This window comes from Ovis aries, chromosome 8 (assembly GCF_016772045.2).
Source record: "Ovis aries strain OAR_USU_Benz2616 breed Rambouillet chromosome 8, ARS-UI_Ramb_v3.0, whole genome shotgun sequence".
In the NCBI taxonomy this organism is placed as follows: domain Eukaryota; kingdom Metazoa; phylum Chordata; class Mammalia; order Artiodactyla; family Bovidae; genus Ovis; species Ovis aries.
This window is the reverse complement of record NC_056061.1, coordinates 74,309,459-74,325,584: the sequence shown is the minus strand read 5'-3', so window position 1 is coordinate 74,325,584 and position 16,126 is coordinate 74,309,459. Positions and strand designations below refer to the sequence as shown.

The following is a 16,126-nucleotide window of genomic DNA, read 5'->3' as shown; positions in this document are numbered from 1 at the left end:
GTGTAGAACGAGCAGCCGGAAGAGACCGCCAGGGGGCGCGCGGTGGCAGCGCTGGATCCCGGTCTCCGCGCGGAACCTGCAAATTCAGGTTCTGGCCTCAGTCCTCAAACTCTTTCTAATGAGCAGTTACTTTGGCCCACAAAAGACCTAGGACTACTCTGGGGGCAGAAAGTACTAGAAAACATATTGCTGATGACACTGCAGTTAAGGGCTGTCTTCAGGCCCTTTCAAGAGATCCGCAGAATTCTTTGGTGGGGGTGGTTGAGGGGTGGTGGATGGCTTGGAAATCTTGAGTCTTTAAAAAAAAAGCAGGGCTTCCCTCCTACATCAGTCGGTAAAGCCTCTGCCTGCAACGTAGGAGATCCGGCTTCGATCCCAGGGTCAGGAAGATCCCAAGGAGGAGGGCATGGCGACCCACTGAAGTCCTCTCGCCTGGAGAATCCCCATGGTCAGAGGAGCCCGGCGGGCTACAGTCCTCAGGGTCGCAAGAGTCGGACACGACTGAACAAGTAAACCACCACCGCAGGAAGACTGCAGGCGGGAATGGGGAGGAAGGTTGAGGGGCGAGAAGGACTCGGAGGAGCAAGGAGTGAGTCAGGAGGGGCCGGCTGGGTGGGGCCATGCGAGGCTTCCGATGCCTGAGAAGGAGGCGCCTGGCTCCCCTGGACCTTCCAGGCATCACCTGAGGAGGGTCAGGGGGGTGACACGGCGAGGAACCGGCGGGAGTGGACTGGAGGGCAGGGCGGAGAGTGGAAGGGCGGGGCGGGCTCTCACACAAATAGCTCGGGTCTCCCCACGAAGTCAGATCAAAGCACTTTCCCCTTGGTGATGGGCTGGACCACTGACTCCGAAGCGCCTCTTTGTGTGGCTGCCCTGCTTCTTCTCCTGTCTCTCCGGTTCTGCACGGCGCAAGGCGGTGAGTTCATGGATTAACCTGCGGGGAGCGGACACGGGGCCTTAAGACCCCGAGAGGGATGAGGGTGTCCGCCAGGTTCGGGAACGTCGAGCCTGGACCGCCTCCCTGCTTTTAGACCTCCGCGCCTCCTTTCCCGCTGGGCTCCTGCTCCCCGCCCCCACTCCCCAGCTTGTTGCCATCCCTCGTCCCCCGCCCCGGCCCCCCTCCCTGCCCTGGCATGAAAAAGACAAGATCTGGGTGAAAGAGGAATCACAGCATAAAGGGAGAGGAAGCTGGGAGAAATGGGAGCCCGGGCAGCAGCAAGAAATGCTGCTCCAATCCGCAGGCCGCCTCTCTGGAATTTGGAGCCACTGAAGCGGGTGCAGGACAGGTGGGGGCCGCTCCCGAGGGACCGAACCCATGGGGTTCAGAGGAAGGCTGGGTGGAGCCTGACCAGTTGCCTTGGGCGGGCCGGGGCGGCAGGGGGCGGGGAGGGAGATGGGCAAAGGTCTAAGTGGAGTCCGACACTTGGGCGGGGTGTTGGGGGGGGGGGGGCGCGGAGCAGGAGGTGGGGCCAAGGAGATGGCTGGAGTCTACCTAAGAAGCCTCCTTAGAGTCCTGCTTGGTTACAACACTATTTTTTCCATATCCCTCCCCATCCCAATAAGCTCAGGGCCTCCAACAACTTCCTAAACCTGCCCCTCTGTCAACTGGCACCCTATCCTCTTGCCTGAGAATTCACCCCAGCAGAAGCCTCTCAGCCTGTCCCCCAGGACATAAAGCAGGAGAGATGGGAGAAGAGCTTCCCAAAGTGTGTGACACAGGGCATGAGGGTGAGGATGGGCAACCCCACTTCTACCCTTCAGTCCCACATTCATATTCCCTGAGACTATGGAGACAGTGGCCTATAAATAGCTATTATTTACGGCAGGAGTTGGAGAATCTTTTCTTCAAAAGAGAGAGAGTAACACAGTTGGTCTCAACAGGTCATTTGGTGTCTGTGTGCATTCTACATCTCCACATTTGTGCTACAAGAGCAGGCAAAGACGACCTGGGGAAAAAAAAAAAAAAAGAACAATGTGACTCCCCTGTAATAGTAATAGATGACTCATCCCTTAGGGACTAGTGCAAGGATGGCTTAGCTGCCTGTTTGTGAACCAAAAACTTGCTCTGTCCTGCCTTGTAGGTTCTGGGTGGTGTGAATGTGAAAGGAGTATGGGTACAGCAGATATGGGCTGATGTCCCCTGACCCCCTCTGCTCTAGAGTGGTTTCCATGGTCCATGGAGATATAGGGGACACTTCATGAAGCCTCAGGCATGAGCAGAGAATAGTGTGTGCATGCTAAGTCCCTTCAGTCATGTCCAACTCTTTATGATCCTATGGACTATAGCCCACGAGGGTCCTCTGTCCAAGAGATTCTCCAGGCAAGAACACTGGAGTGGGTTGCCATGCTCTCCTCCACGGGATCTTCTCACTTAGGGACAGATCCCACATCTACTCCAGCTCCGACATTGCAAGTGGATTCCTTACTGCTGAGCCACAGGGGCAGACCCTGGAGAATAGTGGTCCTACAACAATTCTGATGTCAGGCCTAGGCCACCTGCTGCTCTCTCTTATTTGTTGCCTCTGGCCCTTCTTATGCCAAACCACAATATCTCTTTAATCCTCTGATGGCTGGTCTATCTGAACTAATAATTAGGGGTTGGTGAGCCCAGATCATGATAGACAACGCTGACATTTCATGACCAGAGGCCTCATCTCCACTACCCCCAGGACCATACCAGGAGCCACATTTAAATGGTGTGCTATTCCCCACTGCAAATCTCATGGCCTTGCTTCAGGACATAAAGGGTCTGTGTTGTGAACCTCCAAGTAAAATGCCGTAGACGGCACATTGCACCTTTCCCACCACAGACAGATAGCTCTGACGTCACAGGTTCTGCTGGGTCATCTGCCCAAGAAGCAGGTGATCAGGTCCAATTGTCCCTAACTGTTTTTGTGCTAGGACAGCCGTTGTAACAGAAAACCATGGTCTGCAGAGATTGAAATATGTCATATGCACAAGTATAGAAATCTATGGGCCACACTGGGAACTAAATGGAGATAGGATAGGGATGACACTCCTGCAGCCCTGGAGGGTTGTAGGTTGGTACTCAGTCATTTTCTCCAGGATGTGATATTCTTTACAAGTATTCTTGGGGGATGAAGGTCCGTGTCAGAAGTGTGAACTTGGAAATCACTTCTATGGTACCCTCACCGCACGGTAATTTACTAACTGTGAAGATTTTTCATTCATATGTAAATGCAATGAAAGTGAAATGAGCACTATGAGGACCAGTGGATGGGTGACACCCCTGTGGGACAGATGTGTATTCCTTACCACAGATCTCAGGCACCACAGTAATAACAGGCGGGCCATGATGATGTTTCAGACTGCTGGACATGATGACAGTCCCTCCCTTGGACCTCATGAATGTGGGGGTGGCGTTCTGCCAAGTGTACACTTACCCCAGGCAATGACCATGTGGCCTCCAAGGCCAGAAGGACTTCTGCACTTGCTGTGGTGATAAGAGGGCCCTCCTTGCTGATGCCTGGCATCTCTGTCTCTAGGAATGGATTCTGAATATAAGACCTGACTCAGTGCTGGATACTGCACAAAGGACCTGGACACTTTGTTGGGATGTCTGCACTCAGATTCCTGAACACTCAGCCTTGTGTCTGTCTCTGTTTTTTATATAATTTTTCCTTTCAATCATGTAGTTTTTAGCAGGGCTCACTGCTCTTCTGTCTTCTGTCTGCCTCTAGGATCGCCCTGTGCTAGGAGGCAGCGTGGTACTCTTTGCAGTGAGGCCTGGCTACAGTGGGGCTCTCTGGTCCCCTTAGCCTCTGCATCTGCTTTGTTTCTGACATAGGGCACTCCCCCTGGCATCACCTCTTTCCCCTTCTCCATCCTCGCTCCTGCTGGAAGCGCACAGGAACACCAATCCCACCACCAACCCTGACCCTCAGCAAAAGTCACCCTTGAGCTGTTGGAGATGCTTCTCATCCGCTCGTTCCTCTCGGGCTCCAAGGAACCTGGGGGACTGCACACTTTCCTGCCCTTTCATACTGTGCCCACTCTGGCACATTCACTTCTCTGAGCCTTTGATCCCTTCCTCTACCACCTGCCTCAGAAGTTCTGGATTTTCTCTTTCATGCCATGTGGGCCACGCCTTCTCCAGGATCCTAAGACCCATCAAAGTGGCAGATCAGAAGCATCTCCCTGGCCTTGCTAAATCCTGTGACCCTAATTGTAAATTCTGCTTTCTGCAGCTTTGGGTTCTGTGTGGGCCTTATGAGCACAGTAGAGATAATGTTATGTGGTTTCTCCACTTGCTCAGCCTGTAGGTGGTGTTGGGGAGCAGGGGGGCCTTCCTGCTCTACCAGCCCAGCCCTGCAGCTTTCCTCTGCTCTCACATAAGTGGGGGGAGAAGGTAATGGGTCTTCTTCTCCAAAACCTGCCCTCACCTGCATTTTCCTTCACAGATGCTCACTCTCTTTGCTACAACTTCACCGTCGATCCTCACCCCAGTCCTGGAGAGCTGTGGTGTGTGGCTCAAGGCCAGGTAGATGGGAATGTTTTTCTCTCCTTTGACTGTGGTGGCGCCATGATCCAATCCACAAGTCCATTGGGAGAGGAGGTGAAAACTACGAACACTTGGGAAACACGGAGAGAAACACTCAGAGACATCGGGGACTTCCTCATGGGGCAAGTGCCTGACAATATACTGGAGAAAGACACACCCAGAGGTGACTTCAGTTCAGTTCAGTTCAGTTCAGTCACTCAGTCATATCCCACTCTTTGCAACCCCATGGACTGCAGCGTGCCAGTCTCCCCTGTCCTTCACCAACTCCCAGAGGTTGCTCAAACTCATGTCCATCAAGTCAAACTCATGTCCATCGAATCCAGAGGTGAGTTAGGAAGTCCAGATACTGAAGGAGCTGCATCCATTGTTTATGGGTAAAAAATTCAATTGAGTATTGGTCCTTCCCTAGTAGTCCAGTGGAAGGAGTGGGCCTTGGAGGAGAGAACAGGGCCTGATTACCTGGGCCCAGGGCAGGTGGATCACGGTGAGGCAAAGAATTCATCAAGTCCAGAGCCTATGCTCTTTCTTTTCCTTGATGAGATCAGATCCTCTGACCTTGCAGGGTAGGATGACATGCCAGTGTGAAGAGGATGGACACGTCAGTGGATCTTGGCATTTTGGCTTCAATGGAGAAATGTGCCTCCACTTTGATTCAGAGGATGGGCACTGGACAGTGGATCATTCTGGAGGGAGGTGGATTAAAGAGAAGTGGGAGAAGGACAGAGCTGTGACCGACTTCTTCAAAAAGGTCTCCATGGAGACTGTCGGGCCTGGCTTCAGGAGTTTATGGTGTGCTGGGAGAAAATGTTGAAGACCTCGGGTAAGTGAGGGAAGTGTAGAGAACTGGTAGTCCACTCAAGGTGATATGGACCCAACCTCTGTGTATGCGTGTGTGTGTCTGTATGTCTGTGTGTTTTGGCAAAGTGATCCATCTACAGTGAGCTGTTCCTGAAACATGGATGGCCCTAGAGAGTGTCATACTGAGTGATCTAAGTCAGAAGAGAAGGAGAAATATCATATGACATGCCTTATAAGTGGAATCTAAAAAGAAATAGTACAAGAAAACTTACAAAACAGAAAGAGACTCACAGACTTAGAAAACAAGCTTATGGTTACCTGGGGGAAGGGATAGTTAGGAACTATGGGAAGGTCATGTACACACTGCTATATGTAAATGGATAACCAACGAGCACCCACGGTATAGTACATGGAACTCTCCTCAGTGGTATGTGCCAGCCTGGATGGGAGAGGGGTTTAGGGGAGAAGGGGTTCATGTATGTGTATGGCTAAATCTCTTTGCTGTTCATCTGAAACTATGATAACATTGTTAATGGCTATACCCCAATTAACAATGTTTTTGGAGTGAATAAAAATAAATAATATTTTAAAAAATCTAAAAAGTGAATTGTTTCTGGGAGAACAATGATCCAGGATGCTCTGTCATCCTCACTCCTCTTCCACCTCCTGACGTCTCTCCTCACAGCACAAGCGTTTGGACGACTGAACATGGATTTTTGCTGATCCAAATCCTGTAGACATCTTTTTGATTTCTGGGATTTATTTCTCACTGTACCCTCTTTCCAGAATCTTCTTCTAAATGTCACCAATTCCACTTTAGGAAAACTGTCAATACCGCCTCTGCTGTAGCTCCTGAGGACTGCATCCTCAGGTCACCGTCTCTGATGTCACAGCGGGACTGAGTGGCTGTGTTGGAAACCTTGCTCCCCCATTAGCTGTCAGAGCCCCGAGAGGACTGGGCTCCTCCCTTCGCCCCATCTCACCTGAGGACCTATCACAGGGGCCTCCATGTGATGGGTACAAGCTGTCTGCACAGTAGAGATACTGAGTCGGGGACGAGGAGGCATCTGCTGAGTTTGGGGTCTGGACAAGGGCTTCACTCTTACTCTCCTTGCAGCATCACTGACCTCAGTCCTCGCTACAGTGCAGCCCACGGCCCCAGCCAGCAACCACAAAACTGAGATTGTCCTTGGAGTTCTCCCCGGTTTTGTCATAATAAGCATCGTAGCCTGGATCCTTTAAAAGAAGAAGTACTGAGGGCAGAAATCAGAGGGAAGACAGGGGCACAGGGCCTGGTGTGAGGACGGGAAAGGTGAATCCCAGCCAACCCCTGCCCCTCACTGAACCTCCTCATCCTGGAAATGAGCAGGGGGATAAGACCCCATATCACCTGAGAGCAGAACTCAGACAAGCTCAGCCCTGAGTTCTGAGAGGTCCCCACTGTCAGGTGACACTGTGAAAAGGGTGGGGCCTTCACTAGGCTGAGGGCCTACTGATGCTAAAGGGTTTAGCCAAGTCCCCGGACTGAGCACAGACTGCTGGCTGGCAGGGCCCAGGGTAGGTAGTGTGAGAACAGCAGGCACTCAGGGGTAGGGCAGGACTCAGGGGCCTGAGAGCAGCATGGGGACTCCACGTGATGTGTCAGCGGGGAGGGGACCAACCCAGTGGCCAAAATGAGAGGGGCTGGGCTCTCATCCCAGAGGAAGGGGTGGGAAGGCCTTTGCAGACCCAACTCCAAAGGCCCGTTCTCACAGGAAGTAGTGTGGGTGAAGCAGGCAAGGCAGGAGCCCCACAGCAGAGACTGTGGGAGGGGCTGAGGCCAGGCCTGTGCTCCTGGAGAAGCTGCAGTTGTGACTCAGCCTGTGGCCTGCCCGGCCCCAGCCTCCTGGGAACCCAGAGCTTCCATCACTGAGCGGCCCTGCCTTGAGCAGAGGTGCCTGGGGGTGGTGGGCCTGAGCTGGGGTGGAGATGCCCAACTGGGGTGACCAGGAAGAGATGGGGGCAGGGACCCTGGTCCTGAGAGCTGTGTGTGCTGCTCAGAGTCTGGAGGGGCACAAAGGAAGGAGGTTTCCCTGCAGCCCCCCAAGGCTGTCAGGAAGCAAGTCCCCTCCTCTTGGGACCTGCTCCCTGGTCCTTTAGGCCCTCCTCGGGGAGGATCCGGACCTGAGTAAAGAGAGCAGATTGATTCCTCACTGGCTCCAGTCCTGAGCCTGAGCAGGCGGTGTCAGGGCCTGGCGTGACTCTGTGATGCAGGAAGGAAGGAGGAGATGACAACAAGCTGCTGGGCCTGAGGTGGGGGTGGAGGTGGAGCCCCTCAGTGAGGGTGGGGCTGGAGGGGGGCTGGGGAGGGGCAGCCCCAGGAAATTGACAGGAGTTCCTCAGCCTCGTGGACCAAGGCCTCTTTCTATTCTGCCGGAGGCGGTGCTCCCAGGAAGTGCAGCAGGTGCTCTGTTGGCCTGAGGACTCAGTCTCTGCTTGGCCACCTTTGTTCTCCTGCTGTTCACTTCAGAGCCAAGAGACCACACCTTCAGAATCCCAAGTCTGTCTACCAGTTATGACGACACAGTGGCTGCACCATCTCGAGTCTTTTGTCGCAGCTGATGAGCATCCTCCTCAACATCTTTACTTTTTTCAAATCTCCTTTCCCACTTCCTCTTGGTGTTGAGTGATGCAGTCTCTGCACTGATACTTTTAACTACTTGTGCAAGAGATCACCATAAACATAACACTTTCAATCTTTTGGTTTTTGGAAAATTAGACTTCTGCCTGCATCGTGACCTTATTCTTAAAAATGATGATATTGGTGGAAAAATACATCTGCTCTTGCAGGACTCAGGGGTTTTTTTCTTTATCCAGAGAAACAACTTCATTATATTTTCAAAGGGATACAGTTTTACATTGACTGGTTCCCATCATAATTTATTACCCTATTGGTGCTGAGTCATGTTCGACTCTTTGCGATCCCGTGGACTGTAGGCCATCAGGCTCCTCTGTCCATGGGATTTCCCAAGCAAGAATACTGGAGTGAGTTGCTATTTACGTCTCCAGGGCATCTTCCTGATCCAGGGATTAAACCCATGTCGCCTGTGTCTCCTGTACCTCATTCGTAGGCAGGTGATTCTTTACCACAAGCGCCACCTGGGAAGCCTTTATAGTGATTCTTAAATCAACATCTCTATAATGCACAAAAGTTAAGTACTTCATGCCTGTTTTCTAATCCAGGAGAAAAGTCATCATTTCAGTTCAGTCGCTCAGTCGTGTCCAACTCTTTGTGACCCCGTGAATCGCAACATGCCAGGCCTCCCTGTCCATCACCATCTCCCAGAGTTCACTCAGACTCACATCCATCGAGTCAGTGATGCCATCCAGCCATCCCATCCTCGGTCGTCCCCTTCTTCTCCTGCCTCCAATCCCTCCCAGCATCAAAATCTTTTCCAATGAGTCAACACTTCGCATGAAGTGGCCAAAGTACTGGAGTTTCAACTTTAGCATCATTCCTTCCAAAGAAATCCCAGGGCTGATCTCCTTCAGAATGGACTGGTTGGATCTCCTTGAAGTCCAAGGGACTCTCAAGAGTCTTCTCCAACACCACAGTTCAAAAGCATCAATTCTTTGGCGCTCAGCCTTCTTCGCAGTCCAACTCTCACATCCATACATGACTACTGGAAAAACCATAGCCTTGACTAGACGGACCTTAGTCGGCAAAGTATTGTCTCTGCTTTTGAATATGCTATCTAGGTTGCTCATAACTTTTCTTCCAAGGAGTAAGCGCCTTTTAATTTCATGGATGCAGTCACCATCTGAAGTGATTTTGGAGCCCAAAAAAATAAAGTCTGACATTGTTTCCACTGTTTCCCATCTATTTCCCATGAAGTGATGGGACCAAATGCCATGATCTTCGTTTTCTGAATGTTGAGCTTTAAGCCAACTTTTTCACTCTCCTCTTTCACTTTCATCAAGAGGCTTTTTAGTTCCTCTTGACTTTCTGCCACAAGGGTGGTAGCATGGTATTTCCCATTCCTTCACATTCTATAAATAAAACCAATGATAATGCTTTATTTCTTGTGGAAACAGAATTAAACGATCATTCCTAAAGTAACATGCAGTCCAGCTGTGAAGTGATCTTTAAATTCTCTGGACTTTTAAATGTATATTTCACCATATCCCAACAGTAGGTCATGTGTTCACCCTACTATGCAGCCATTCGAGTGTTAGTTCCAGGCTGGAAAACATAGCCTAAAAGCCATGTAGATAGAGGCCAACCTCAGAGATACTGTGGGCTGGGTTCCAGACCAGGGCAATAAAGTAAATTTCACAATAAAGGGAATCACACAAACTTTTTCATTTCCATTGCACATAATATTGTGTTGACATGGAAATCTGTTAAGTGTGCAATACCTTCATGTCTAAATAAACAATGTTCAGACCTTAATACACAACACTTTGTTTCTAAAATAAAATATGTTGAGCATCATCTGAGCCTCCAGTGAGTCACCATGTTTTTGCTGGTGGAGGGTCCTGTCTCAGTGTCTGTAGCTACTGACTAATCAGGGTGGTGGTTGCTGAGGGTTTCGGTGGGTAGCACAATTTCTGAAAATAGGACAACAGTGAAATTTGCCACATCATTTGACTCTTCCTTTCACAGAAGGATTCTCTGAGCAGCAATGCTCTTTGACAGCGTTTTACCCATAGTAGAGCTTCTTTCAAAACTGGAGGTAAGCCTCTCAAATCCTCCTCCTGCCTTTTCAACTAAATTCATTCTAAACTTAAAAGACTCTAAGTCCTTTGTTGTCATTTCAACAATCTTCACAGAATCTTCACCAGGAGTAGATTTTATATCAAGAAACCACTTTGTTTGCTCATCCATTAGAGTCAACTCTCATTTATTCCAATTTTATCATTAGATTGCAACAATCAGTCCCATCTTTACATTAGGCTCCACTTCTAATTCTAACTCTCTTGCTATTTTCACCACAGCTGTAGTTACTTCTTCAAAAGTGAACTCTAGAAGCCCTCAAAGTCATCTAAGAAAGTTAAAATCAACTTCTTTTAAATTTCTATTAATGTTGAAATTTCAACCTCTATTCATGAATCACAAATGTTTTGGGTGGAACTTATAATCCTCAATTCGCTTTAGAAAGTTTCAAATTGACTTTGCCCAGATCCATCAGAGGAATCATTATTTGTGGCAGCTATAGCCTTACAGAAACTATTTCCTAAGTGTCACGACTTGAACATCATGATTACTCCTTGATTCGTGGGCTGCAGAATGGATGCTGTCTTACCAGGTGTGAAAACAACCTGAATCTCATTGCACTTCTCCATCAGGGCCCTTGGGTGCTTTCTCAATGAGCAGTGATATCTTGAAGGGAATCCTTTTTTGGGAGCACTACGTCTCCACAGTGGATTTAATATTTTTGGTAATCAGTGTTGTAAACAGAGATGCTGTCATCTCGACTGTGTTGTTCTGTTTGCAGAGCACAGGCAGAGCAGATTTAGCATAATTCTGAAAGTCACTAGGGTTTTCAGAAGGTAAGTGAGGCTTGGCTTCAAGTCACCAGCTGCATTAGCCCCTAACAAGAGAGTCAGCCTAGCCTTTGAATCTTTGAAGCCAAGCACTGAGTTCTCCTTGCTAGCCGTGCAAGTCCTCGGGGGCATCTTCTTCCAATAGAACACTCTTTTCTCCACACTGGAAAGCTCTAATTTAGGAAGCCATCTTCAGAGATTATTTTATTAGCTCTTCTGGATGATTTGCTGCAGCTTCGGCATCAACCCTCTCTCTTCCACTCTGTGCTTAAATTACGAAGATGGCTTCTTTCCTTAAAACTCATGAACCAACCTCTACTGGCTTTCAACCGTTTTTTCCTGCAGCTTCCTCACCTCTTTCAGCCTTCATAGACTTGAAGCAAGCTAGGGCCTTGCTCTGGATTAGGCTTTGGCCTAAGGCAGTGTTGTGATCTTTCCTCCAGTCCACTGAAAGATTCTCCATATCAGCAGGAAGGCTGTTTTCATATCTTCTCCTTTGTTTGGTCACTGGAGGAGCACTTTTGATTTCCTTTATGAACATTTTCTTTGCATTCACAACTTGACTATTACAGGGAAGAGGCCTCGTTTCTGGTCCATCTTGGCTTTGACATGCCTTCTTCAAAAGCTTAACCATTTCTATCTTTGGATTTAAAGTGAGAGAGGTGTGATTCTTCCTGTCAATGGGACATGTAGAGGTAATGTTATTAATTGGCCTAATTTCGATATTGCTGTGTCTCAGGGACTCAGGAGTCTCAGGAGAGAGATGGATGGGTCAACGGAGCAGTCAGGGCACACACACATATCGGATGGCAATGTACACATGGTTCCTGGCACTTCAAAACATTTACAATACTAACATGAGAGATCATTGATCACACAAAGTCAAAATCAAGATGGCCAAGAAGGACGCCCTGAGCTCCACTCTCCCATGGACACACCAAAACTGCAACCACATACAGAACAGCTCTCTTTCTAAGAAAATGACCTGAAACCAGCAGAACATCCCCTCTACAACCAGCATAGAGAAGAACTACGCTGAGAAGGGAAGGAGCAGAAAAGAAGGGATCTAGTCAGGACCCTTTGGCCAGGTACTCTCCAACAGAGGGGTCATCACAAAATGGAGCATTCTGCCTAAGGAGCAGGAGGTTTTGGCCTTCCATCAGGCACCTCAGCCCTGGTGCAGTGCTGGGAGAACCAGCCCCACGTCCCTCCTCCCTCACTCCTGTTTTAGAAACCAAGAGGGTTTATGATCTGGAGCACTGGAGGACTGTGGGAAATGGAGACTCCACTCTTAGAGACCATGGGCACAGAATTACTTGCTTCCTGTCCCAGCAGTCAGCAGATTGCAAAGTGTCTGGTGCTCTGGCCAGCATTTGGAGACCATGCCTAGCATAGGCTGGGGCTCACAGCCAACAGAGCTCCAGACAGGAGCCTCCCCGCAAACCATCCCCCCACCAACACACCCACAGACACACAGGGAGAGGCCAAAGCTTGGCTCTAGCCAATCTCTCAGCTCTGCCCCACCTCCACGTGATGCCAGCCCAGGCTAAGACAATCCCTGCAGGTCCCTGGGATCCTGATGAGTTGTGTGACTGCATTGCCACACACAGGCTTATCTGGTAGAAGCCCTGACTCACACCCAGTCTGACACCAGGCTCTACATTGGGGTCACCCAGCAGCCGCCCACAGAGAGCTCCAAACTCTGTGAATCAGCAGGTGCAAAGGAGACAAGAAGTTTCTCAATGGACTCACTAGAGTCTCTGTGTAGGACGGACCAGTGCTAGGAGGCTGGTTGGAGGACAAGAGACCCACAGGGGTGTGCAGGACTCAGGGTTGAATGGGGCAAGAGCTTGGTGGGGCCAGGTGAGCTGCATGGGAAGAGACTCCCTTATGAAGGGCTGGGGGCGAGAGCCTGGGTTGAATCCCCCGGTGGCGGCAACCTGGAAGCCCCTGGTAGACTCAGACCACAGGGAGGAAGGACTGGGAGAACAGAAGGAAGTCAGAGGCTGCCGCCACAGATGGGCCAGATCAGCCCTGGGTGAGGAGCACGGGCTCCAGAGACCTGGGCACCCAGACTCACCCCATGCATGCCCCTGACCCCCAGGCTCACTCCACATCCCCAGGCGTGAGGTCAGAGGTGGAGGGCTGGGGAGGTTGCAATTAGTACCTGAGGCAGTTTCATGGATGTGAACTATAGATACCTCCAGAAACAGGAATCTGGACAAAATTCTGACTATGCTAGTTTCTTCATCTTGCCATGCCTCAACTTACACATTTGTCAATGGGAAACGCTACCCTCGGGAATGAACAGAGGCTGAACATTCATTTAGGACCTGAGGAGATCATGCAGGTGGCCCCGAGTGTGTATATGCTGAGGGCTCGCCAAACCCCTGTCTCGGGAGTTGTTGTTGTTTGGTCACTAAGTCATATCTCTGTGATCCTGTGGACTGTAGGCCGCTAGCCTCCTCTGTCCATGGGATTTCCTCAGGCATGAATATTGGAGTGTGTTGCCATTTGCTCCTCCAGGGGATCTTCCCCATCCAGGGATGGAACAGATATCTCCCACATTGACAGGCCGATTCTTCACTGCTGAGCCACCTGGGAAGCCCCTTAACAGGTGTTAGTGCTGCTAAAAAAAAAAAAAAAAAAAAAAAAACACACAAGGAACATGAGGATCCAGAGAAGGGGCTGGATAGAAGAAAGGTGAGGGACAGATCATTGAAATTTTGAGGAACATCAGTCCCACAGAAGGTTTGGGGAGCCTGTGGGGAGCCCTCAGGAGAGACTCCAGACGGAGAACTCTGGGGACTCATTCCCTTCTCCACTGGCCAACCAGGCTCCTCCCCAAGGGTGGGTCACCCTGGGGCTCCAGGTGGCAAGGGCTGCTGGCACCAACTTCACTCGTGCTTCCTGGTCCTGCTTCTGCAGCCCAACTGTGCCCACAAAGCACAGGGTGGTGAGCTCCTGGTAAACCTGCTGGGAGAGGGCGGGGATGATGCATTATAACCAGAGAGCAGGACCGAGTTGCCTTGATCAGAGAGCCCACGGGTGTGGTGTTGCCTCCGCCACCTCCTCCTCAATCTGTAGGTGAGCTCCTTTCCTTGTAGACAGCTGCTGGCCTGTTGGCCACTTTCAGGCCAGCAAAAGGGCAAACTGGTTGATATAGCAATGCTCAGACAATGGGAGGTGGGGAGGCAAGAGGACAAGGAGAGCATGGCAGGAAACACTGCCATCCCTAAGCTCCAAGCCCCTCAGCCATGCCTCCAGGAGTGGGAGCCCCCGTGGCAGGGCTGGGACAGGCGACTTTCCTGTGGGGAGGAACCCAGACACCCCCTGAAAAGCACACACCACTCATCTCATCTGTCCACACAAACCCTTCTCCTCCACACGACCCCCTGCCCTTGACTCCCAGGCCACTTTACCAGCCATGAACAACCCGTGCCACCCCGGGCTCTCCCTTCCCCAGACACATCCCCTTAGTGGCCACAGCTCCTCCTCTGCAACTCACTAAGTTGATTATACATCTCTGCATCCTGAGAAGCCCAGGGCCTCCAATACCTTCCCACATGTGAAGGGACAAGAATCACACTCTCCACCACTGACATCGTATCCCCTTGCCTGAGGATTCACCCCAACAAAAGCCTTCCAGCCTGGTCCCCAGGAGCGATGGGAGCCCATTCTTCCAAAGTGTGACATGGGGCTTGAGGATGAGGAGGGGCACTCCCACTTCTGCCTTTGGTCCCACATTCATATCATCCACAGGCTGTGGAAATGGCAGCCTGTAATGGTTATTGATTAAGACAGGAGCTGGGGAAATCTACAGAAGACAAATCTGTTTGTCTCTTCAGGCCTTTTGGCGTCTGTCTCTGTGAACCTCCAGGTTTGTGGTGCGACAACAGGCAAAGACAACGTGAAAAACCAAAGGAACCCCTCTGACCACTGCCCTGGTTTTCGAACCCCAGCACTGGGCGACTCGTCACCTGGGGAATTATCCAGCGGCTGCCTCGGCTGCCTGTTTATGAATCCCAACCCTGCCCGGTCTGCCTTGTAGCCTCTGGTAGTGGGAAGATGATAGGAGTGTAGGTCCTGCAGTTACAGGCTAATGCTCCCCTCCTCTGCTGTAGAGTGGCTTCCTGGGTCCAAGGGGCCACGGGGACCCTGGGTAACCACAGAGGTAAGCAAAGGATTGGGAGGTACCACAGTTCTGGTGTCAGGTCTTGGTCCCCTGTTGTTCATCTTATTTGTTCCCTGTGGCCCTGCTTATGCCAAACCACACGATCACTTCTATCCTATGACAGCTGACCTCTCGGTAATGATTACCAACTGGATGAGCCCAGTTCATCAAGACCGGAGGTCCTTTCTCTACCAGACTCAGGACCATATCAAAAGCCATGTTTAAATGTTAGGCTTTCCCCACTACAAGTGGCGTGGCCATACCTCTGAGCTTGTGGAGCTGGGTTGGGGTGCTCTGATTAGATGTCACAAGCTGTCCCTGTGCAAGGGCATGGCAACCCACGCTGGTATTCTTGCCCAGTGAATCCCATGGACAGAGGGACCTGGTGGGCTACAGTCCATAGGGACGCAAAGAGTCAGACATGACTAAGGTGACTTAGCAGGCAGGCAGGTTACCCCTGGCGTGATTTCCCCGCTGATGGACTTCTGTGTCATGGGTGCTGCAGGGTCCTAGGGTCCCAGTGGCAGATCCCGCCACACTCCTTCCTTCATGTCCTTTCCATGAACACCTTCCACAGCTGAGCTGAGCAGTTGCAGAGGCCTCTGGTCTGCAAATTCTGAAATATATAGTGTCCAGCCATGATAGAAATGCTTTAGACCAGGCAGATATAAAAAGGAGATGTGAAGGGATCAGAGCCCTGCATGCTTTCAGGTTATGACTGTTCACTAATCTCTGTCATTTTACCCAGAAAAGGGTGGTCTTGCAACATTCTGTTTGTAGCAAAGGAAAGGCAATATGAGAATGTACTCGTACTTCTCAACTATGGCAGCCTTCACCCCATTCCTAACCTCAGAGACTTTTCCATCACTGGTGCAAATCTGGAGAATGTGAAATAACCACTGCGTGGGTCTTCACACACCGTGAGACCCCTGTAAGCAGGATGCAGGACGGTTACGTACTCAGTACCCTGCATCTCATGCATCACATTAATCACAGAGGGGCTGCGATGATGCTTCAGATCCCTGGACATGATGTGAGTCACACCCTGGGTCCATAGGAATATGGGGTGGCTTCTACTTCCCAGTGGGCACTTACCTGAGTCAATG

General features: G+C 50.7%; 1 pseudogene; it reads left to right on the top strand.

Moving 5' to 3' along the window:
• The first annotated feature begins 802 nt into the window (after positions 1-802).
• On the top strand, positions 803-7,878 carry LOC101110921 (UL16-binding protein 1-like; annotated as a pseudogene).
• The last annotated feature ends 8,248 nt before the right edge of the window (positions 7,879-16,126 follow it).